The sequence below is a fragment of the Bombina bombina genome, chromosome 6 (genome assembly GCF_027579735.1).
Source record: "Bombina bombina isolate aBomBom1 chromosome 6, aBomBom1.pri, whole genome shotgun sequence".
Lineage (NCBI taxonomy): Eukaryota > Metazoa > Chordata > Amphibia > Anura > Bombinatoridae > Bombina > Bombina bombina.
In genome coordinates this window covers 623,743,096-623,767,072 of record NC_069504.1, presented here as the reverse complement: position 1 = coordinate 623,767,072, position 23,977 = coordinate 623,743,096, and the positions used below count along the sequence as shown (strand labels likewise).

Here is a 23,977-nt window from a genome sequence, read left to right as displayed (position 1 = left end):
TGCATCCTTAAGTAAGGATGTTTAAGGGCAGGGGCAGGCACTTCAATGTGTAATGGAGACTTAAAGTTGAACTCCTTTGCGGCAAGGAAGGGTTTAATCTTTTATTTTGGCTCTTTAAGAATGTATTATATCTTTAAGAATGTTGTATGATATTTTCATATGTTTAGTGGAAATCACTATTTCATGTTTTTGGCTGCTTTGACGTTAGGCTGCCAGGAGAACGGCAGCTAGCTTTGGCAGCCTCTATATCCTGCACAGAGACTGTTAAAGGGCACGCTCTGTCTATTAGAGGCGCTACTACTAGGAGACTTATTCCAAAATTTGTGTTTTAATAACGGCTGCCAGTTTTGTTATTTTTCAGGCTGCTAGAATCCTATTCTGGTCTAAGCTATCGGCGAAATGAAGCGCAATGTAATGCATGCTTAATTTCTTTGCCTAGTTTTTGTCCTGCCTCCTTCCTCTCCACAAGCGGAGCCGCGCCATTTTGGCCGTTCTAGGTCAGTACATATTATAGCTCCGCCTCATTCTCCGCAATAAGAACTTAGCGGGGTTCGTATTTTTTGTTCTCAAGTTTAAGAGAACAATGTGGTGACATAAGTTTCTATGTCTCCAGAGCGAGAAAGCGTTCTGAGGTCTGTCAGCGATCTGCCATGTATTGATGCATAAGATGTTAGATACCATTTAGTTAGTGGTAGACTTGTTTTAGCCTGGGTTCTGGAACAGGGGGCTTTTGAGGACAATTGTTTTGAATAAACATTTAAGTCCCTAATTTTATTAGAACTCCTTAGAATATAGGTATATTCAGTTATTATTTTGAGCCTCTTGTTCTTCAGAATTTATTTTAAAAAAATCTTACCCTGATATTTTTTTCATTTAAAGTGATAGCACAATTAAAAAAAATAAAAAAACATATTTTTTTTTTAGCCTCATGTCTCCAGGTTTAGACTGTTTAGGCAATGCCACAGCTTTCTCCTTAAGCTTCCCAAGCCTTCATGGCGTCATATACAGTGCCCTGTGGTTCCTCTCAATCTCCTGGAGGAGTGTATTTGCCTGCAGATTTTGCAGCTCAGGTATTCCCGCAATATCTGAAGCTTTATCTGCCTTTCTTTTCCTTCAGGGAAAGTGCACAAGGATATTTATATATTCAGATAGTAAGGTTTCTGCTCCATTTCTGCTAAATAATGTTGCTGCCCTCATAAGTCTGATGCGGGGCAGTAGCTAGTAGCTTCTGAGGGTTATATATCAGATTTGTACAGTATAATTCCTTCATCTGATGCTAAAGAGTATCCTTCAGACTCAAGCTTGAACACCTTTGTGTATGGTAAGGAAGTTTTGGTTAATTTGGGGCGACTCTGATACGTCATTGTCAACCCTAAGAATCTAGTATTTATAGATATTAGGATTCTTCTGTGGAAGTTGTTCTTGTTCTAGGCTGTGCTAGGAGATCTTCCACAGGAATGGGAGAGGTCAGGATTTCCTTTTTTCCCATCTCCTGTCTTTATAAGGATGTTTTCTGTCGCTGTCTCCATTAAATATCAGGGCGCACGGTGCCTTAAGTAGTAGGGTGTTTCTACTCTGGCTATGAAAATTACGATTCCTAGAGGGGTACTTTTCAGGGACTTACATGGAAGTTTTGTATGCCACTGTGTCAAGTGCGGCATCTTATGGGTGCAATGCCTTTTCCGATTCCATTTAGGTAGAGACTCCTTTTGAGCAGATCCAGTATAGAATTAAGGTTCTTAAGCTAGCCAATTCTTTATTTATGATGCTACCAAGCATTTTCTGATGGGAGTCAAGATATCTGGCTTCGCTGTACTAGCCCGCAGGGCGTTTTGGACGTTTTGGAGTCCAAGTTTCTGGTGCATCCGCCCAAGGGTAAGACCTTGTTTGGTCCTGATCTGACCGGCGTAGATTAGACCAAGTGGGGGGTTGATTCCCTCTATCTTCAAACTTGGATACGAGATGTCCCAGATATCTGTGGACATAGTACTTCACGGTTTCTATGTAGTAATCATTCCTTATCAGCCTGAGTAAGGTTCCACCTTTCAATTTTATCTGCAGGCCAGATAACGGTGTGACATTTTTGTGGCACTTTGGGATTTCTCTTCCCTGTGAGGGATAGTTCCAGTTCCTGTAAGAGAACAGGGCCTAGGATTTTATCATTCCTCTTTGAGGTTCCAGATTAGGAGGGAATTTTCATCCTATAGAAGACCTAAAGTGTCTCAACAGGTTTTCTCGGGGTACCGTTCTTCAATTGGAAACCATATGTAATAGGAAGTTGCTCAGCTGTCTCTTTTGCGCCTGTTATGTGTGATAGCACAATGGTGTTTAAAGGGGTTCTTCTGTGTTCGTCAGTGACGTTGTCTTGTGTCCTCTTGGTTCTTCCTACGACTTCCTGTCTTATGAGCAGGTGTTTATTGATGCTCTCCTCATCAGGGTGCTCGTTGTCCTCCTTTTGGAGGTGTGGTTCCCTTTTAGGGGCCTCTCCTATGTTCGTTAGGTTGGAACAGATGTTTATCTGGTTCCAGGATTGGTCTGCTCTTTGAGTTGTTCCTTTCCATCTGGGGAACTGCTGGCTCCGCATTGAGACTTAGTCGGGTGGCCTTGCTAGATCTTCTTGTGTCTAATGCCTGCTCATTTGTCTTTAGGTTGAAGTGGCTGTTGTCTCTCCTTGTTCTCGGGATCCATGCGGGTCTTTGAGGACTTGTCCTTCCTTTGAGGGTTTTTTTCCTTTATGGATTTGCTGTACCTTGTGGTTATCCCTTGGCTTACCCTTGTACTCTCCTTTTTGGCGATTTTAGTATGGTACTAGAAGGGGACCGACTGCTGGGCGACAGTTCTCCTGGAGGAGTGTTGGCTCAGTGAGTCTGCTTGAGGTCTCTAGTTAGGCTTTCAGACTATCTGCGGGTCAGTGTCCTTGGGGCCTTTTCCTTCTAGTCCTTTTGCCCCGCTCCGAAGAAGCGGGGTTTGGATGGGTTGTGGTTTTTTCAGGCCTGGTGCCCTCAGAATGGGCGGCCTATTGTAACCTCCCGTCTTTGCATTGTGTCCTCTATAGCTTGGGTATTGTTTTCCCAAAAGTAATGAATGGAGCTGTGGACTCTTTCCATTTATGAAAAAAAATTTAAATTATGCTTACCTTATAATTTTCTTTTATTTTTTTTTTTCTTCTGGCACCTTTTCACCCTGGTATTTATTCTACTGTTCCTTGTTCCTTGGCAGAATGACTGGGGGATGAGGGAAGTGGGAGGAGTATTTAAGCCTTTGGCTGGGGTGTCTTTGCCTCCTCCTGGTGGCCAGGTTCTTATTTCCCAAATGTAATGAATGCAGCTGTGGACTCTTTCCATCTGAAGAAAAGAAAATTATCAGGTAAGTATAATTTAAGTTTTGTGAATCAGACAGCATGCAATTTTTAAAAAAAGTTTCTAATTTAATTATATTATCAAATTTTCTTTGTTCCCATTGTATTCTGTGTTGAAGAGATACCTAGGTAGATGTCTGGAGCACTACATGATAAGAAATAGTGGTGCCATCTAGTGCTCTTGTAAATGAATAACATTCTTGCAAACCTGCTGCCATATAGTGCTCCAGACACATGCAAACTCCTGAGCTTACGTCCCTGCTTCTCATCAAAAGATACAAAGAAAATGTTATAATATAAGTAAATTATAAAGTTTTTTAAGGTTGTTCTATATGAATCATGAAATAATTTTTTGGGGGGTTTCATGTCCCTTTAATTTCTGTGTAAAAAAATAATTATGCATAATAAGAAAAAACTATGCAATGCACTTTCTGCCAGATTACGAGTTTTGCATTAGCCTTAAAAAGCAGCGTTGAGAGGTCCCACTCCCAACGCTGCTTTTTATCTAAAGCTGGTATTACAAGTTTGGCAGGTAGAGGCTCACTGCTCACTTTTCTTCCGCGACTCGAGGCTACCGCAAATCCCCTTACGTCAATTGCGTATCCTATCTTTTCTATGGTATTTGCCTAACGCCATTATTACGAGTCTTGGAAGAAGTGAGCGGTAGACCCTCTCCTGTCCAGACTCCTACCGCATATAAAAGTCAGTAGTTAAGAGTTTTATGGGCTAACGCCGGAACATAAAGCTCTTAACTAAAGTGCTACAAAGTACACTAACACCCATAAACTATCTATTAACCCCTAAACCGAGCCCCCCCCATCGCAAACACTATTTTAAAAATTATTAACCCCTAATCTGCCGACCTGACATCGCCGCCACTTACATTATACCTATGAACCCCTAATCTGCTGCCCCTAACATGGCCGACACCTACATTATGTTTTTTAACCCCTAATCTGCCGCCCACAACGTCGCCGCCACCTAACTACAATTATTAACCCCTAATCTGCCGACCGGACATCGCCGCCACTATAATAAATGCTTTAACCCCTAAACTGCCGCACTCCCGCCTTGCAAACACTATAAAATTTGTTATTAACCCCTAATCTGCCGTCCCTAACATCGCCGCCACCTACCTACAATTATTAACCCCTAATATGCCGCCCCCAACGTCGCCGCTATTATATTAAATGTATTAACCCCTAAACCTAAGTCTAACCCTAACACCCCCCTAACTTTAATCTATTTTTAATAAATCTAAATAAAATTACTATACAGGAAGTGCAGAATTATTAGGCAAGTTGTATTTTTGAGGATTAATTTTATTATTGAACAACAACCATGTTCTCAATGAACCCAAAAAACTCATTAATATCAAAGCTGAACAGTTTTGGAAGTAGTTTTTAGTTTGTTTTTAGTTATAGCTATTTTAGGGGAATATCTGTGTGTGCAGGTGACTATTACTGTGCATAATTATTAGGCAACTTAACAAAAAACAAATATATACCCATTTCAATTATTTATTTTTACCAGTGAAACCAATATAACATCTCAACATTCACAAATATACATTTCTGACATTCAAAAACAAAACAAAAACAAATCAGTGACCAATATAGCCACCTTTCTTTGCAAGGACACTCAAAAGCCTGCCATCCATGGATTCTGTCAGTGTTTTGATCTGTTCACCATCAACATTGCATGCAGCAGCAACCACAGCCTCCCAGACACTGTTCAGAGAGGTGCACTGTTTTCCCTCCTTGTAAATCTCACATTTGATGATGGACCACATGTTCTCAATGGGGTTCAGATCAGGTGAACAAGGAGGCCATGTCATTAGATTTTCTTCTTTTATACCCTTTCTTGCCAGCCACGCTGTGGAGTACTTGGACGCGTGTGATGGAGCATTGTCCTGCATTAAAATCATGTTTTTCTTGAAGGATGCAGACTTCTTCCTGTACCACTGCTTGAAGAAGGTGTCTTCCAGAAATTGGCAGTAGGACTGGGAGTTGAGCTTGACTCCATCCTTAACCCGAAAAGGCCTCACAAGCTCATCTTTGATGATACCAGCCCAAACCAGTACTCCACCTCCACCTTGCTGGCGTCTGAGTCGGACTGGAGCTCTCTGCCCTTTACCAATCCAACCACGGGCCCATCCATCTGGCCCATCAAGACTCACTCTCATTTCATCAGTCCATAAAACCTTAGAAAAATCAGTCTTGAGATATTTCTTGGCCCAGTCTTGACGTTTCAGCTTGTGTGTCTTGTTCAGTGGTGGTCGTCTTTCAGCCTTTCTTACCTTGGCCATGTCTCTGAGTATTGCACACCTTGTGCTTTTGGGCACTCCAGTGATGTTGCAGCTCTGAAATATGGCCAAACTGGTGGCAAGTGGCATCTTGGCAGCTGCACGCTTGACTTTTCTCAGTTCATGTGCAGTTATTTTGCGCCTTGGTTTTTCCACACGCTTCTTGCGACCCTGTTGACTATTTTGAATGAAACACTTGATTGTTCGATGATCACGCTTCAGAAGCTTTGCAATTTTAAGAGTGCTGCATCCCTCTGCAAGATATCTCACTATTTTTGACTTTTCTGAGCCTGTCAAGTCCTTCTTTTGACCCATTTTGCCAAAGGAAAGGAAGTTGCCTAATAATTATGCACACCTGATATAGGGTGTTGATGTCATTAGACCACACCCCTTTTCATTACAGAGATACACATCACCTAATATGCTTAATTGGTAGTAGGCTTTCAAGCCTATACAGCTTGGAGTAAGACAACATGCATAAAGAGGATGATGTGGTCAAAATACTCATTTGCCTAATAATTCTGCACTCCCTGTAATTAAAAAAAAATATTCCTATTTAAAACTAAATACTTACCTATAAAATAAACCCCAAACTAGCTACAATATAACAACCCTGTTGTGGAAGGGATACGAAAAATCATAAAAGACTTACAGCCACTACTCTTAGAGGATCCCACACTCAAAAAAATATTTCCAAACCCCCCAATCCTGGCATACAGACACCCACCAAACCTAAAGCAGAAACTGGTACATAGGAAGCTACCCCTTGAGAAAAAGAACACTCAGAATGGAACCAAGTGCTGCTATAAAGCTCTTTGCAAACTGTGTCAACACGTTTTTGAAAGCAGCACAGCAAATCACAGTAATAAATCTTATAACATTAAAGGGGCATATTCACGTATATCTGCAAATGTGGTATACATGATACATTGCACTGCATGTGAAATGGGATGCTATATTGGAGAAACAAGCCAAAAACTGCACCTTTGAATGAACTTACACAGACACTCAATCAAAAACCACTGTGAAACAAAATACTGCACCCCTGTTGGTCACCATTTCACCCAACCTGATCACTCCATCCAAAACCTCAAAATCAAAATTCTCAGAGGCAACTTCAAAAACACCATTGAAAGAAAAACCTTTGAAATGAAAATGATAATGCAGACTAAATGTGGACTCTGGATTCTTAACACATTATCAACATTTTTTGTAATGTACTTTCATTTAGTCAATTACATTGTATAGTCCACATTCTTTATACATAGGTACACAGGTAAGCCTATGTCCACACTTTTGTCCTTTTTTTAACTTTTGTATTCCCCCTGTATATACAATTTCACATCTTTATAGATATTGATTCAATGTTGATATATAACTTTGTCATTATATGCTCTATGTAAAGCTATATATTTCCCCTGTCTGTTCTCCTACACTGGACACAGACAGCCTGTTACCTAAGCCCCCCTCATGATTTTTACGACACCTCCTCCACTCCCTGCACTGTCTTCTTAGCTATGCTGTGTTTTAAGATATAATCTGTAAATTCCATTGAATTGGTCAGTATTGCTTTAGACTTGATAAAGGAAGGAACTCTTCCAAAAGCTTGTCGACTTATAAATGTATAGTTAGTCCAATAAAAAAAGCATCATTGCTCAATGCAATACTCTTGTTATTTTGATATAAATAAATATATATATATATATATATATATATATATATATATATATATATATATATATTAGTTTTAATGGTTTAAATATATATGGCATTTGTGTATTTGTGAACTAAATTGAAAATTTAGATAAAAATATCAAAGCACAGTGAATAATGATGACTCATTGAATTATAAAATGGACAGTTTGGTATTTAAGCTATCACAGGTTATTTTGACCTTTTATTTTGTTTTTGCAAATCTACCAGATTAACTGTGCATTTTTTTTGAGTCTATAGAACTTAATAATGTTTTGCAGCAAATGTAGGCTATAATAGGGAATCAAGCAGAGGAATTTTATCATGAGGGCAGCAGAGTCACGAAGCAAACTATCCTCACAGGAGCAGTATAGATGGATTGAAGAGCATAAGGTTTAAGGCTAAACGACCTGTGAGCTTGAGGTTACATTGGTCAAGATAAGAGTAGTTTAAGGCAAACATTAACATTTTACTAGCGGAAAGAAAGAATATTTGTTAGTTTTAGCTGCTAAAAGAAGGAAGCAAATGCAGAAGGAATGTGCTTGGAGAATTAAGCCTAAAGTATGGACAACAATAACTTGATAGATTACTGTACTAAGTAACAGAAATTGGGTTTATTAGCAGATGATCCTTGATCTATGATGAGATTAGTTTTTAACACACTAAGGTATCATTTATATTGCAATTGCTGTGCCCTGTATTTTAGAGGGGTTAAAAAAAAGAGATACTGATACATAACAGTACATAACATAGTAAAACCATGTTTACAGAATGTATAATTCATTTTGACTAATTAAACATATGTATATACATATACAAGTGAATGTGATTATATTTTTGCATGAATCAAATTAAATCCTCAATCTCTGCCATTTAAAAGTGCTGCCATAATCTGCATGAACAAAACTAACATCAATAACTTTTTGATCCAATTTGAATATTTTGACTGTTAATAACTGTTATGTCTACAGTTTTAGCAGGAAAAACATGTGTTGCTAGGTTCATTCCACTTAGTCTGGCATTAAATCACAGACAGTACCACCAGTTTATAAAATGTAAAATAATTCAAGTAAACGGAAACAAGATATTGTTTACTAAATAACATACGGCTAGATTACGAGTTTTGCGGTATTAGTGAAAAAACAGCGTTATGGCTCTTTTTCACTACCGCTTGTATTACAAGTCTTGCAGGTTTAGCTGCACAGCACACTTTTTTGGCCGTAGCGCAACTTAACTACCGCAGCTTTGAAAAAGTCATTTTTCAATGGGACTTCCATAGCGCCGGTATTACGAGTCTGCCTGGGAGGCCAAAAAGTTAGCGGTACAGCCTAAAACTACAAGATCCATACCGTAAACTGAAAGTCAGTAGTTATGGGTTTTATGTTACAATGCCTGTAAATATAAATAAATATAAAACTCATAACTAAAGTTCCAAAAAATACACTAATACCCATAAACTACCTATTAACCCCAAAACTGAGGCCCTCCCGCATCGCAAAAACTAAAATTAAATTATTAACCCCTAATCTGCCGCTCCCGACATCGCCACCACTGTAATAAACATATTAACCCCTAAACCGCCACACTCCCGCATCGTAAACACTAGTCAAATATTATTAACCCCTAATCTGCTGTCCCTAACATTGTCACAACCTACATTATTGTTATTAACCCTTAATCTGCTGGCCCCAAAATTGCTGCCACTATACTAAAGTTATTAACCCCTAAACCTAAGTCTTACCCTAACCAACACCCCTAACTTTAATATAATTAAAATAAATCTAAATAAATATTACAATTTATACCTAAATAATTCCTATTTAAAACTAAATACTTACCTGTAAAATAAAACCTAAGTTAGCTACAATATTACTAATAGTTACATTGTAGCTAGCTTAGGTTTTATTTTTATTCCACAGGCAAGTTTGTATTTATTATAACTAGGTAGACTAGTTAGTGAATAGTTATTAACTATATACTAACTACCTAGCTAAAAAAATACAAACTTACCTGTAAAATAAAACCTAACCTGTCTTACACTAACACCTAACCTTACACTACAATTAAATAAATTAAATTAATTAAATACAATTACCTAAATTACAAAAAATAAAAAAGAAATTATCAAATATTTAAACTAATTACACCTAATCTAATAGCCCTATGAAAATAAAAAAGCCCCCCCAAAATAAAAAAAAAAAAACCTAGCCTACAATAAACTACCAATATCCCTTAAAAGGGCCTTTTGCAGGGCATTACCCCAAAGAAATCAGCTCTTTTACCTATAAAAAAATACAAACACCCCCCCCGACAGTAAAACCCACCACCCACACAACCAAACCCAAAATAAAAACCTATCTAAAAAACCTAAGCTCCCCATTGCCCGAAAAGGGCATTTGTATGGGCATTGCCCTTAAAAGGGCATTTAGCTCTTTTTCCGCCCAAAGTCCCTGAGCTAAAAATAAAACCCACCAAATAAACCCTTAAAAAAACCTAACACTAACCCCCGAAGTTCCACTTACAGTTTTTGAAGACCCGACAACCATCCTCAACAAAGCGGCAGAAGTCTTCATCCAAGCGGGCAGAAGTCATCAACGAAGCTGGGAGAAGTCTTCATCCAAGCGGCAAGAAGTGGTTCTCCAGACGGGCAGAAGTCTTCATCTAGATGGCATCTTCTATCTTCATCCATCTGTCGCGGAGCGACTCCATCTTCAAGACATCCGGCGCGGAGCATCCTCTTCTTCTGACGGTGACTGAAGAATGAAGGTTCCTTTAAGGGACGTCATCTAAGATTGCGTCCCTTGAATTCCGATTGGCTGATAGAATCCTATCAGCCAATCGGAATTAAAGGTGAAAAAATCCTATTGGCTAATGCAATCAGCCAATAGGATTGAGCTTCAATCCTATTGGCTGATCCAATCAGCCAATAGGATTGAGCTCACATTCTGTTGGCTTATTGGAACAGCTCACATTCTATTGGCTGTTCCAATAAGCCAATAGAATGTGAGCTCAATCTTATTGTCTGATTGGATCAGCCAATAGGATTGAAGCTCAATTATATTGGCTGATTGCATCAGCCAATAGTAATTTTTCACCTTTAATTCCGATTGGCTGATTCTATCAGCCAATCAGAACTCAAGGGACGCCATCTTGGATGATGCCCCTCAAAGTAACCTTCATTCTTCAGTCACCGTCGGAAGCAGAGGATGCTCTGCGCCGGATGTCTTGAAGATGGAGCCGCTCCGCACCGGATGGATGAAGATAGAAGATGCCGTCTGGATGAAGACTTCTGCCCGTCTAGAGGACCACTTCTTGCCGCTTGGATGAAGACTTCTCCCGGCTTCGTTGAGGATTTCTGCCCGCTTGGATGAAGACTTCTACCGCTTCATTGAGGATGGATGTCGGGTCTTCAAAAACTGTAAATGAATCTTCGGGGGTTAGTGTTAGTTTTTTTTTAAGGGTTTATTGGGTGGGTTTTATTTTTAGCTTAGGGGCTTTGGGTGGAAAAAGAGCTAAATGCCCTTTTAAGGGCAATGCCCATACAAATGCCCTTTTCAGGGCAATGGGGAGCTTAGGTTTTTTAGATAGGTTTTTATTTGGGGGGTTTGGTTGTGTGGGTGGTGGGTTTTACTCTTGGGGGGTTGTTTGTATATTTTTTTAAAGGTAAAAGAGCTGATTTCTTTGGGGCAATGCCCTGCAAAAGGCCTTTTTAAGGGCTATTGGTAGTTTATTGTCGGCTAGGGTTTTTTCTTTTATTTTGGGGGGGCTTTTTTATTTCTCCTGTTAAGTGTGGTCAGTCCACGGGTCATCTTTACTTCTGGGATATTAACTCCTCCCCAACAGGAAGTGCAAGAGGATTCACCCAGCAGAGCTGTCATATAGCTCCTCCCCTCTACGTCACACCCAGTCATTCTCTTGCACCCAACTAATAGATAGGATGTGTGAGAGGACTGTGGTGATTATACTTAGTTTTATACCTTCAATCAAAAGTTTGTTATTTTATAACAGCACCGGAGTGTGTTGTTCCTTCTCTGGTAGAATTTGAAGAAGAATCTACCTGAGTTTTTTGTATGATTTTAGCCGGCGTAGTTAAGATCATATTGCTGTTCTCGGCCATCTGAGGAGTGAGGTAAACTTCAGATCAGGGGACAGCGGGCAGGTTAACCTGCAAAGAGGTATGTAGCAGCATATTATTTTCTGACAATGGAATTGACTGAGAAAATTCTGCCATACCGATATAATGTAAGCTCAGCCTTAAATGCAGTAGTAGCAACTGGTATCAGGCTGTCATGTATGTATATTTACACTTCAGTATTCTGGGGAATGGCACTTCACTGGGATAATACTGTATGCATAAGACTTTAGCCTAATTTGCAGTGACTAGCAACAGGCTTTCTAATGACATTTCATTTATTTGATGTTAAACGTTTTTGCTGGCATGTTAAATCGTTTAATTTTCTGAGGTACTGGGTGAAAAAATGTTTTGGGCACTGTTTTTTCCACTTGGCAGTCGTTTTATTTAATTTAAGACAGTTTACTGATCTCCCTCACTGTTGTGTGTGAGGGGGAGGGGCCTATTTTGGCGCTTTTGCTACGCATCAAAAAATTCAGTCAGAAGTCTCTTGTCTTCCCTGCATGATCCGGTTCGTCTCTACAGATAAAATTGTGTTTTTACCGGAAAGAATTTGATGTTATAGTTTCTCAAGTTTATTATTTCTCAACTGTCATAACTTTTTTCTGTGCTTCTTAAAGGCACAGTACGTTTTCATATTATTTGTAAATTGCTTTGAAAAGTATTTCCAAGTTGCTAGTTTAATTGCTAGTGTGTTAAACATGTCTGATTCAGAGGAATATCTCTGTGCTATATGTGCTAAAGCCAAAGTGGAGCCCAATAGAAATTTATGTACTAATTGCATTGATGCTACTTTAAATAAAAGTCAATCTGTACAAATTGAACATATTTCACCAAACAACGAGGGGAGAGTTATGCCGTCTAACTCGCCTCACGTGTCAGTACCTGCATCTCCCGCTCGGGAGGTGCGTGATATTGTAGCGCCGAGTACATCAGGGCGGCCATTACAAATCACATTACAGGATATGGCTAATGTTATGACTGAAGTTTTGGCTAAATTACCAGAACTAAGAGGTAAGCGTGATCACTCTGGGGTGAGAACAGAGTGCGCTGTTGATAATAGGGCCATGTCTGATACTGCGTCACAGTATGCTGAACATGAGGACGGAGAGCTTCTATCTGCAGGTGACGGTTCTGATCCCAATAGAATGGATTCAGACATTTCTAATTTTAAGTTTAAACTCGAAAACCTCTGTGTACTGTTAGGGGAGGTATTAGCAGCTCTGAATGATTGTAACACCGTTGCAATCCCAGAGAAATTATGTAGGCTGGATAGATACTATGCGGTACCGGCGAGTACTGACGTATTTCCTATACCTAAGAGGCTTACAGAGATAATTACTAAGGAGTGGGATAGGCCCGGTGTACCCTTTTCCCCCCCTCCTGTGTTTAGAAAAATGTTTCCAATAGATGCCACCACTCGGGACTTATGGCAGACGGTCCCTAAGGTGGAGGGAGCGGTTTCTACTCTGGCTAAGCGTACCACTATCCCGGTGGAGGATAGCTGTGCCTTTTCAGATCCAATGGATAAAAAATTAGAGGGTTACCTTAAGAAAATGCTTGTTCAACAAGGTTTTATATTGCAATCCCTTGCATGTATTGCGTCTGTCACGGCCGCGGCCGCTTTTTGGTCCGAGTCCCTGGAAGAGACTCTTGACTCAATAACTATAGATGAGATCTCAAACAAGCTTAAGACACTGAAGCTAGCTAATTCATTTATTTCGGATGCCGTAGTACATTTAACTAAACTTACGGCTAAGAATTCCGGATTCGCCATTCAGGCACGCAGAGCACTGTGGCTAAAATCCTGGTCAGCTGACGTTACTTCTAAATCTAAATTACTTAACATACCTTTCAAAGGGCAGACCTTATTCAGGACCGGGTTGAAAGAAATTATCGCTGACATTACAGGAGGTAAGGGCCATGCCCTGCCTCAAGACAGAGCCAAACCTAAGGCTAGACAGTCTAATTTTCGTTCCTTTCGTAATTTCAAAGCAGGAGCAGCATCAACTTCCTCTGCACCAAAACAGGAAGGAGCTGTTGCTCGCTACAGACAAGGCTGGAGACCTAACCAGTCCTGGAACAAGGGCAAGCAGGCCAGGAAACCTGCTGCTGCCCCTAAGACAGCATGAATTGAGGGCCCCCGATCCGGGAACGGATCTAGTGGGGGGCAGACTTTCTCTCTTCGCCCAGGCTTGGGCAAGAGATGTCCAGGATCCCTGGGCGTTAGAGATCATATCTCAGGGATATCTTCTGGACTTCAAATCCTCTCCCCCAAAAGGGAGATTTCATCTGTCAAGGTTGTCAACAAACCAAATAAAGAAAGAGGCGTTTCTGCGCTGTGTACAAGATCTTTTACTGATGGGAGTGATCCATCCGGTTCCGCGGTCGGAACACGGACAAGGGTTTTACTCAAATCTGTTTGTGGTTCCCAAAAAAGAGGGAACTTTCAGGCCAATCTTGGATTTAAAGATTCTAAACAAATTCCTAAGAGTTCCATCGTTCAAAATGGAAACTATTCGGACAATTTTACCCATGATCCAAAAGGGTCAGTACATGACCACAGTGGATTTAAAGGATGCTTACCTTCACATACCGATTCACAAGGATCATTACCGGTATCTAAGGTTTGCCTTCCTAGACAGGCATTACCAGTTTGTAGCTCTTCCATTCGGATTAGCTACGGCTCCAAGAATCTTCACAAAGGTTCTGGGTGCTCTTCTGGCGGTACTAAGACCGCGAGGAATTTCGGTAGCTCCGTACCTAGACGACATTCTGATACAAGCTTCAAGCTTTCAAACTGCCAAGTCTCATACAGAGTTAGTACTGGCATTTCTAAGGTCGCATGGATGGAAGGTGAACGAAAAGAAGAGTTCTCTCTTTCCACTCACAAGAGTTCCCTTCTTGGGGACTCTTATAGATTCTGTAGAAATGAAGATCTACCTGACAAAAGACAGGTTAACAAAGCTTCAAAATGCATGCCGTGTCCTTCATTCCATTCAACACCCGTCAGTGGCTCAATGCATGGAGGTAATCGGCTTGATGGTAGCGGCTATGGACATAGTACCCTTTGCACGCCTACATCTCAGACCGCTGCAATTGTGCATGCTAAGTCAGTGGAATGGGGATTACTCAGACTTGTCCCCTACTCTGAATCTGGATCAAGAGACCAGAAATTCTCTTCTATGGTGGCTTTCTCGGCCACATCTGTCCAGGGGGATGCCATTCAGCAGGCCAGATTGGACAATTGTAACAACAGACGCCAGCCTACTAGGTTGGGGCGCTGTCTGGAATTCTCTGAAGGCTCAGGGACAATGGAATCAGGAGGAGAGTCTCCTGCCAATAAACATTCTGGAATTGAGAGCAGTTCTCAATGCCCTTCTGGCTTGGCCCCAGTTAACAACTCGGGGGTTCATCAGGTTTCAGTCGGACAACATCACGACTGTAGCTTACATCAACCATCAGGGAGGGACAAGAAGCTCCCTAGCAATGATGGAAGTATCAAAGATAATTCGCTGGGCAGAGTCTCACTCTTGCCACCTGTCAGCAATCCACATCCCGGGAGTGGAGAACTGGGAGGCGGATTTCCTAAGTCGTCAGACTTTTCATCCGGGGGAGTGGGAACTTCATCCGGAGGTCTTTGCCCAAATTCTTCGACGTTGGGGCAAACCAGAGATAGATCTCATGGCATCTCGACAGAACGCCAAGCTTCCTTGTTACGGGTCCAGATCCAGGGATCCGGGAGCGGTTCTGATAGATGCTTTGACAGCACCTTGGACCTTCGGGATGGCTTATGTGTTTCCACCCTTCCCGATGCTTCCTCGATTGATTGCCAGAATCAAACAGGAGAGAGCATCGGTGATTCTAATAGCGCCTGCGTGGCCACGCAGGACTTGGTATGCAGATCTAGTGGACATGTCATCCTGTCCACCTTGGTCTCTGCCTCTGAGACAGGACCTTCTGATCCAGGGTCCCTTCAAACATCAAAATCTAATTTCTCTGAAGCTGACTGCTTGGAAATTGAACGCTTGATTTTATCAAAACGTGGTTTTTCTGAGTCAGTAATTGATACCTTAATACAGGCTAGGATGCCTGTTACCAGAAAGATTTACCATAAAATATGGCGTAAATACTTATATTGGTGCGAATCCAAGAGTTACTCATGGAGTAAGGTTAGGATTCGTAGGATATTGTCTTTTCTACAAGAAGGTTTAGAAAAGGGTTTATCCGCTAGTTCCTTAAAGGGACAGATTTCAGCTCTGTCCATTCTTTTACACAAACGTCTGTCAGAGGTTCCGGACGTTCAAGCTTTTTGTCAGGCTTTAGCTAGGATCAAGCCTGTGTTTAAAACTGTTGCTCCACCATGGAGTTTGAACTTAGTTCTTAATGTTTTACATGGTGTTCCATTTGAACCCCTTCATTCCATTGATATCAAGCTGTTATCTTGGAAAGTTCTGTTTTTAATGGCTATTTCCTCGGCTCGAAGAGTCTCTGAGTTATCTGCCTTACATTGTGATTCTCCTTATCTGATTTTTCATTCAGACAAGGTAGTTCTGCGTACTAAACCTGGGTTCTTACCTAAGGTGGTCACTAACAGGAATATCAATCAAGAGATTGTTGTTCCATCTTTGTGTCCTAATCCTTCTTCGAAGAAGGAACATCTTCTACACAATCTAGATGTAGTCCATGCCCTGAAATTTTATCTACAGGCAACTAAGGATTTTCGACAAACGTCTTCCCTGTTTGTCGTTTATTCTGGTCAGAGGAGAGGTCAAAAAGCTTTGGCTACCTCTCTCTCTTTTTGGCTTCGTAGCATAATACGTTTAGCCTATGAGACTGCTGGACAGCAGCCTCCTGAAAGAATTACAGCTCATTCTACTAGAGCTGTGGCTTCCACTTGGGCCTTTAAGAATGAGGCTTCTGTTGAACAGATTTGCAAGGCTGCAACTTGGTCTTCTCTTCATACTTTTTCCAAATTTTACAAATTTGACACTTTTGCTTCTTCGGAGGCTGTTTTTGGGAGAAAGGTTCTTCAGGCAGTGGTTCCTTCCGTATAAAGAGCCTGCCTGTCCCTCCCGTCATCCGTGTACTTTAGCTTTGGTATTGGTATCCCAGAAGTAATGATGACCCGTGGACTGACCACACTTAACAGGAGAAAACAAAATTTATGCTTACCTGATAAATTCCTTTCTCCTGTAGTGTGGTCAGTGCACGGCCCGCCCTGTTTTTATGGCAGGTCTAAATTTTTAAATTATACTCCAGTCACCACTGCACCCTTTGGCTTCTCCTTTCTCGTTGGTTCTCGGTCGAATGACTGGGTGTGACGTAGAGGGGAGGAGCTATATGACAGCTCTGCTGGGTGAATCCTCTTGCACTTCCTGTTGGGGAGGAGTTAATATCCCAGAAGTAATGATGACCCGTGGACTGACCACACTACAGGAGAAAGGAATTTATCAGGTAAGCATAAATTTTGTTTTTCATAGGGCTATTAGATTAGGTGTAATTAGTTTAAATATTTGATAATTTCTTTTTTATTTTGTGTAATTTAGTGTTTGTTTGTTTTTGTAATTTAGTTAATTGTATTTAATTAATGTAATTGATTTAATTGTAGTGTAAGTTTAGGTGTTAGTGTAAGACAGGTTAGTTTTTATTTTACAGGTAACTTTGTATTTATTTTAACTAGGTAGCTAGTAAATAGTTAATAACTATTTACTAACTATTCTACCTAGTTAAAATAAATACAAACTTGCCTGTGAAATAAAAATAAAGCCTAAGCTAGCTACAATGTAACTATTAGTTATATTGTAGCTAGCTTAAGGTTTATTTTACAGGTAAGTATTTCGTTTTAAATAGGAATTATTTTGGTAATAATAGAAATTTTCATTTAGATTTGTTTTAATTATATTTAAGTTAGGGGTGTTAGGGTTAGACTTAGGGTTAGGGGTTAATAACTTTAGTATAGTGGCGCCGACGTTGGGGGCAGCAGATTAGGGGTTAATAAGTGTATGTAGGTGGCGGCGATGTTGGGGGCGGCAGATTAGGGGTTAATAAGTGTAGGTAGGTGGCGGCGACGTTGGGGTGGCAGATTAGGGGTTAATAAGTGTAATGTAGGTGTCGGCGATGTCAGGGTCAGCAGATTAGGGGTGTTTAGACTGTTAGGGTGTTAGGTGTAAACATAAATTTTTATTTCCCTATAGGAATCAATGGGGCAGCGTTATGGAGCTTTACGCTCCTTTATTGCAGGTGTTAGACTTTTTTTTAGCCGGCTCTCCTCATTGATGTCTATGGGGAAATTGTGCATGAGCATGTAAAACCAGATCAAAGCAGCGCTGGTATTGGAGTGCGGTATGTAGCTCAATTTTGCTCTACGCTCACTTATTGCCTGCTAACTCCGGGTTTTTGCAAACCTGTAATAGCAGCGCTATAGGAAGGTGAGCATTGACAATAACTTGCAAATTAGTGCCGAGCAGCTCTTACCGCAAAACTCGTAATGTAGCCGATATTGTTTTTCATATATCATAATACACCAAATGGCCAATATAACCCTGTTAGACTTCCCATTCCAAAACCATGGGCATTAATAAGGAATTGCCCCACCACCTGCAACTTTCTGGAACAGCTTTCACTAAGACTTTGGCGTTTGTCTGTTGGAAGTTGTGCCCATTCAGCCAAAAGTGTATTTGTGAGGTCAGGCACAGATGTTGGACAAGAAGGTCTCTGTCTTACTATCGGCATTGTAGCTCATCCTAAAGATGTTCAGTGGGGTTTAAGTAAGGACTTGTCAAACCATGTCTTCATGGACTTCACTTTGTACACAGGGGCACATTCATGCAGTAACAAGAAAGGGCCTTCCCCAAACTGTTGCACAAAGTTGGAGGCACCCAATTGTCTAAAATGTCTTTGTATCCTGTAGCATTAAGATACATCTTTACTAGTACTAAGCTACCTAACCCAAACCCAAAAACAGACCCAGACCATTATCCCTCTACCACAAAAATTTACAGTAGGCACTATGCATTATGGTAGGTAGTGTTCTCCTGGCACCCGCCACATTCAGATTTTTCCATCAGACTGCCAGATGAGTCCAGTGACAGCATACTTTACACCACTCAAGGCGAAGCTTGATATTGTGCATGTTGTAAGGCTTGTAAACAGCTGCTCAACCATTGAAACACATTTCATGAAGCTCCTCACGCATAGTTCTTTTGCTGATGTTGCTTCCAGAGGCAGTTTGAAACCCTGTAGTGAGGGGCACAACAGATGATTGGTGATTTACACGCTTCTGCACTCAGTGACCCCTCTGTGTGAGTTTGTGTGGTCTATCACTTTGTGGCTGAGCTGTTTTTTGCTGCTAGATGCTTCCACTTCACCATAATAGCACTTACAGTAGACCTGTGCAGATCTAATAGGGCAGACATTTAACTGACTTGTGGCAAAGGTGGTATCCTTTGACAGTGCCACATTAAAGTTACTGAACTCTGCAGTATGACCCATTGTACTGCCAATGTTAGTCTATGGATATTTCATTCCTATATGCTGTATTTTATCAACCTGTTAGCCATGGGTGTGACTGAAACACCTGAACTATATAATAAGTAGGGGTGTCCACATACTTTTGGCCATGTATTATATGTATCAGTTTCATGTTTAGGACAAAATATATATTAAGTCAGTCAGACGTGAATATAGTAGAGATCCCAATTTGAACATATAGGGCTAGATTACAAGTGGAGCACTATTTATAGCGCTAGGAGCGTAAACGCAATTGCGAGGTTGCGGTGCTCTTTATGCTCAAATCCATATTACAAGTGGAGCACTATAAAAATTACCATGAATTTGTTTGTGTGAACTCACTGTAAGTAGCGCTTGTATTACAAGTTAAAAGTAAATGCGATTGTGCAAGCGCAATAGCATTTACCGGTAAAATTGTTTACGCAAACTTAACGTTTGTGTAAAGAGTTTTTCTAGGTGACATAGTTACACTAAACACACTATTAATACCTACATACCCCAATTCGCAAACAATAAACTACACTATTAACCCCTAAACTGCCAGCCCCCACATTGCAAACACTAAACTACACTATTAACCCCTAAGCTGCCAGCCCCCTTCATCACAAAGTAATAAACTATCATCTAAACCACCTAACCTAACACCCCCTAACCTAACCCAAATTAAAATACCCAAAAAGTACATAATAAATCCTAACTACCTTAAAAAAATCTAAAAGTTACCTGTAAAAATAAATAAAAGCTAAACTTACCTTTAAAAAAAAACAAAAAAAACCTCTAGCATTACAAAAATAAAAGCCCCCAACATTGCAAAACATAAAGAACCCTATCATCATCGGTGAGTACCAACTTTGGGGTTAGTTTTTTGTTTTTTGGGGGGTGTTTTTTCATACAGGTTAGTGTTTGTATTTTTTTTATGCAGCAAAAGAGCTGAATGCCCATCCAAATGCACTTTTCAGGGCACTTTGTAATTTTTTTAAATTTTTTTAAATAGGTTTTATATTTTTGTGGGAGTGTAATGTTAGAGTGGTTAGAGCTGATCACATTAAGGCAATGCCCTACAAAAGGATCTTTAAGGGCTATTGGTAGTTTATTTTTAGAATATGTTTTTTATTTGGGGTTGTTTTTTTTTATTTTGTTTTTAATGGGCATTAGAATAACATTAATTCTTTTATTTTGGGGGGTAATTACTTTTTTTATTTTCTGTAATTTTATATTTTTTTAATTTCTGTAATGTTAGGGTTTTATATTTTTGTAACGTTTTTTTTTTGTAATGTTAGGTTTCGTTTTAAAGGTAAAAATTAGGTTTTATTTATTTTACAGATAAGTTTTTTTATTTTGTTTATTGTAGTTATGATTTATTTTGTAATTTTGGGGTACTACATTTTGGGTTAACTTAGGGGATGTTAGGTTAGGGGGTTTAGATGATAGTTTATTACTTTGCAACGTGGGGGGATAACGGTTTAGGGGTCAATAGTGTAGTTTGTGATATGGGGATGTCGGTTTAGGAATTAATAGTTTATTTAGTAACTTTGTGATATGGGGATGTCAGTTTAGGGGTTAATCGTTTATTTAGTTACTTTGTGATGTGGGGGGAGGTAGATACAATGTTGTGCCAAACATACAATGTAAGTGTGAAGGAAAAGAGTATGATAAAAGGGTCAAACTCTATATCAAGAAGGAAAGGATTATACATTAAATCATAACCTTGAGATTTGGCATGATGTGGGTTATCACTTAGTGAGTGCTGTTACAGCAGAATTTGCAGAATACAGGCTGCAAATTGTTTCATCAAAAGTAAGAAAGGAGAGAGATCTGAAGGAGGATCAGGGTTTTAAAGGTATTGGTCTTTTGTTAAGTATATGAAACAAACATTATTTAACCCCTTAACGACTGAGGACGTGCAGGGTACGTCCTCAGAAAAAAGGCAGTTAATGCCTGAGAACGTACCCTGCACGTCCTCAGTGTGGAAAGCAGCTGGAAGCGATCCTGCTCGCTTCCAGCTGCTTTCCGGTTATTGCAGTGATGCCTCGATATGGAGGCATCCTGCAATAACCTTTGTAAGTCATCCGGTGCAGAGAGAGCCACTCTGTGGCCCTCTCTGCACCGGAGATCGGTTGCTCCCTGTGTTGGTGGGTGGGAGCCGGACCGGGAGGCGGGTGGCGGCCATCGATGGCCCTGTGGATGTGAAGGGGGGCGGGATCGTGGGCGGGGGTGGCTGGGGGCGCGCACGGGCGCGTGCGCGTGCACGGGAGGGTGGGGGCGGGCGCGTGCACGGGGAGGGAGCGGGTGGGAACCGCTACACTGCAGAAAATGTGGAAATAAAAAATAGAAAAAAATAGAAAATTAAAACAATCAGCAAGGTGGTGGGGGTTTGTCTGTGGGGGGTGGGAAGCTACACTACAGAAAAAAAACAAAAAACAAAAAAAAAGCACTTTTTATTGTAACCTGGGTACTGGCAGACAGCTGCCAGTACCCAAGATGGCCCCCAATAAGGCAGAGGGGAGGGTTAGAAAGCGGTTTTGGGGGGGATCAGGGAGGTTGGGGGCTAAGGGGGGGGATCCTACACAGTAGCATATGTAAATATGCTAAAAAAAAATTCATTTTTTTTTAAAACCCTTTTATTTTAGTACTGGCAGACTTTCTGCCAGTACTTAAGATGGCGGGGACAATTGTGGGGTGGGGGAGGGAAGGGAGCTGTTTGGGAGGGATCAGGGGGTGGGATGTGTCAGATGGGAGGCTGATCTCTACACTAAAGCTAAAATTAACCCTGCAAGCTCACTACAAACTCCCTAATTAACCCTTTCACTGCTAGCCATAACACACGTGTGAGGCGCAACAGGATTTAGTGGCCTTCTAATTACCAGAAAGCAACGCCAAAGTCATATATGTCTGCTATTTCTGAACAAAGGGGATCCCAGACAAGCATTTACAACCATTTGTGCCATAATTGCACAAGCTGTTTGTAAATGATTTCAGTGAGAAACCTAAAATTGTGAAAAATTTTACGTTTTTTTTAATTTGATCGCATTTGGCGGTGAAATGGTGGCATGAAATATACCAAAATGTGCCTAGATCAATACTTGGGGTTGTCTACTACACTACACTAAAGCTAAAATTAACCCTACAAGCTCCCTAAAAGCTCCCTAATTAACCCCTTAACTGCTGGGCATGATACACTTGTGGTGCGCAGTGGCATTTAGCGGCCTTCTAATTACCAAAAAGCAACGCCAAAGCCATATATGTGTGCTATTTCTGAACAAAGGGGATCCCAGAGAAGAATTTACAACCATTTATGCCATAATTGCACAAGTTGTTTGTAAATAATTTCAGTGAGAAACCAAAAGTTTGTGAAAAAATTTGTGAAAAAGTGAACAATTTTTTGTATTTGATCGCATTTGGCGGTGAAATGGTGGTATGAAATATACCAAAATTGGCCTAGATCAATACTTTGGGATGTCTACTAAAAAAAAATATATACATGTCAAGGGATATTCAGGGATTCCTGAAAGATATTAGTGTTCTAATGTAACTAGCGCTAATTTTGGAAAAAAGTGGTTTGGAAATAGCAAAGTGCTACTTGTATTTATGGCCCTATAACTTGCAAAAAAAGCAAAGAACATGTAAACATTGGGTATTTCTAAACTCAGGACAAAATTTAGAAACTATTTAGCATGAGTGTTTTTTGGTGGTTTTAGATATGTAACAGATTTTGGGGGTCAAAGTTAGAAAAAGTGTGTTTTTTTCCATTTTTTCCTCATATTTTATAATTTTTTTTATAGTAAATTATAAGATATGATGAAAATAATGGTATCTTTAGAAAGTCCATTTAATGGCGAGAAAAACGGTATATAATATGTGTGGGTACAGTAAATGAGTAAGAAGAAAATTACAGCTAAACACAAACACCGCAAAAATGTAAAAATAGCCTTGGTCCCAAACGGACAGAAAATGGAAAAGTGCTCTGGTCACTAAGGGGTTAATAGTGAAAAAAGCACTGTTTATAAGTGAATGTGTTACTTGCATGTTTAATGTCCATCATCACTAGTTTGTGCCAAAATACACAAATGCCACCTCAAATTGTTGTACATTGAAAATTCACTCTTGCTTGAGACACAAATGAACCATCTAACCATTTTAAATGGACATAAAAGTAAATAGTGCATTAAGATCTACAGTCCCAAAATACTATTGTATCACACTTTGTAATATAACGTTTGTTTTATCCTTAAAGGGATATGAAACCCAAACATTTTCTTTTGTGATTCAGACAGAGCATACCATTTAAAAAAGTTTCCAGATAACTTCTTTGATCAAATTTGCTTTCCATAATATTCTGTGTTTAAGAGAAACCTAGGTTGGCATCTGGAGCACTACATGGCAGGAAATAGTGCTGCCATCTAGTGTTGGATTTCATATTTCTAACCAATGACTAATACTGTCATTGGTTACATGCCCCTAAGTGTCAATCTTAGAGCATATTTAGCAGATGATTAGTAAGTATATTCTTGAGCATCAGCATATTTTACAGGCAAGCTAATGCATGGTGTGCAATCAACACATATGTTTTTACATATGAATGGTTGCTGATTTTGTATTTTAGAAAAGATAAAGCATTTTTTATACTTTATGTTGCAAAGTACAACCCTAAAACACTATTGCTTTTTTGTCACTTTAAATTTGAATGCAAATTTGAAGCATTTTAGGCCTATACATCTAAAAAGCTTTTCAGTTTGGGGCTAACAGTGGAAATCCAATTAAAAAAGCATTATTCCTTGTTTCTGTACTCTCTTATTTTGGTATCTTAATCACTGGATTATGATGGCTACTTCAGTCTCATGCATGCGCACCCACTCCGCAAATATATAGTGAATCCAATGCCCCGGTTCTTGTGTAGATTTGCTAAAACGTTTGAAAATTATTATTTTTTTAGCTCCCCAAAATAAAAAATTGTACTTTTAAGGAACAATCTATTGTA

General features: G+C 40.0%; 1 protein-coding gene across 1 annotated transcript in view; it reads left to right on the top strand.

The window, feature by feature from the left end:
* The window catches only part of SLCO3A1 (solute carrier organic anion transporter family member 3A1), an 858,554-nt gene that overhangs the window by 535,469 nt on the left and 299,108 nt on the right, over window positions 1-23,977 (top strand). The window lies entirely within an intron of this gene.